Source organism: Echinops telfairi, unplaced genomic scaffold, assembly GCF_000313985.2.
Source record: "Echinops telfairi isolate 266 unplaced genomic scaffold, ASM31398v2 ScPeMD7_7469;HRSCAF=8507_0, whole genome shotgun sequence".
Lineage (NCBI taxonomy): Eukaryota > Metazoa > Chordata > Mammalia > Afrosoricida > Tenrecidae > Echinops > Echinops telfairi.
Genome location: NW_022111372.1, coordinates 76,149,597 through 76,151,639, shown reverse-complemented (window position 1 = coordinate 76,151,639; position 2,043 = coordinate 76,149,597).

Here is a 2,043-nt window from a genome sequence, read left to right as displayed (position 1 = left end):
CTGTTTTAATCATGATCTCAGTCTTTTCTGTGGGAGGTGATAGCTGTTTAAGGAAGGACAAAGAGGCCAACAGTGAAGGCAGTGGAAATAGGAAGAACAACAATCTGCTGTGTCCTTTGTTTGAGTCCTGAAAGCCTCTTGGAGAGTTTCTAGGGGAAAACAGACAATTCATCATGGCTTATAACACATACGGTAGGATATATGTATCCATCCCAGATGATGCATTGGTAGAGGAAGCCTAGGGCAGAAATTTATGCAAGTATTTAAACATTAGTTGTTCTCTCTCTGTAAATTGTATTTTAAGTCATTCTTATGTCTTGCTTTACCTGCTATAATTATTTCTACCCTTTTTATATTCTTTTGATGGATATGTCATCTTTTACATTTAAACCTCTTTATTATTCAAAGGACAAAACCATCTCTCTTTTTGAAAATATCTGTGTACCCTTTTTCAGTACATTAAATAATAGCTGTATATGATTCACCTCTCTGTTGAATATGCACTTTTCTTTTTCTACTAAAATAGTTAAAATTGAGATCTAAACATTCCTTTTGCTAAGTTCATTTGATTCCAGTAACAATCATCTGAAGACATCATAAATCTTATCATATATATATGAGTCTGTATCATTTTAAATCACTTAAGCCTGACCCTTTCCCATGTTCAGATTCAGATCTTTTTTCAGCTCTGAGAAGGTTTCCACCCCTTAGTACTTATTGCTCCTGATTGAGAGAGACAGAGATCGAGTGTGTTAGGCTGGGTTGACTAGAGAAACAAATCCAGTGATACTCATTAATTTACATGAAAGAAAAAGCCTTATATCAAGAAGTAATTAAATATGAAGAAACCATCCTAGCACAGTTCACCTCAAGTTCACAAGTCCGATACTAGTCTATAAGGGCCTCTTCAGACTCATGCAGTCACAAGCAAGGATGGAGAATGCAGGAATAGCACAGGTTGGTAGGTGAAAAGTCCTGTGGATCCAATGATAGTGATGGCATCACAGGGTCTGGCAGCAATCAGGATCAGCCAGCTGGAAGGTGAAGGCAGAGCAACAAGGGGAGGTTCCTAGGGCCCTCCTTATGAGAAGGCCACACCCACAAGGAGGTGTCATCAGGCTGTGACCTGATTGATAGATTATCACCCCTTTACTTTTATAAATCTTCAAGTGGACATGAAATTATGTGACTACCATAGCGAGTGACACAGGAAGAGAATTTCCTTGGTTTTCCTGGCGTGCTGATTCCTAGCTCCATCCTTTCTTATAAACTGATGCGGTTTTCTGCCTTTGGGATTTATGCGTTTCAGTCTGTGTTAATGACACTTTCTGCCCATTTTTTTTTAGCATTTCAGTTAGTTCGGCTGCAATGTATTGGTTTCGATTAAGTGATGCTTAAGGCATTTACTTTTATATCTGGGCAATATATATACTTTTTGTCTTTTCCGCTGTTGTCTGTTCGGAGTCACTGCGGGAACCTCATGGGCATTATGGAACTGGCTCATGGTTGCAGTTTTCACTGGTAACACTTAGTGATGGCTGTGCTACTGCTTACATTCAAGAGAGAACACAGTCAGTGTGTACATCTTTTCTCAAATATCTGTCTATATGTTTGAGGAAAATAGATAATTAACAGGTGCGCGTGTGTATGTGTGTGCATAGCCATCAGCAACCCCTCAGGAGAAAGATTGGACTTTCTACTCCTGTACATAGTTACAGCCTCAGAAACCCATGGAGGTCGCTATGAATCAGCACTGACTTGATGCCAGCAAGTTTGTTTTGGCATATATATTTATATATATTTGAGTAAGATATATGTCTTGGAAAACAAAACAAAATTACACAAGCACAACTTCTTGTCATTTTGCTGTTTGATTGCTCATGCGTCTATCATTTAGGTATGTTCTTCTATGTATTTTAGTGACTTTTCAAAAGTTTAAAGGAGAACTGTTAGTCTTGCAAGGAGTCCTGGTGGTGGTATTCAGATAAACATTAGACTAATACTTGCAAGGTCAGCAGTTCAAACCCACCATCCAGGAGAAAG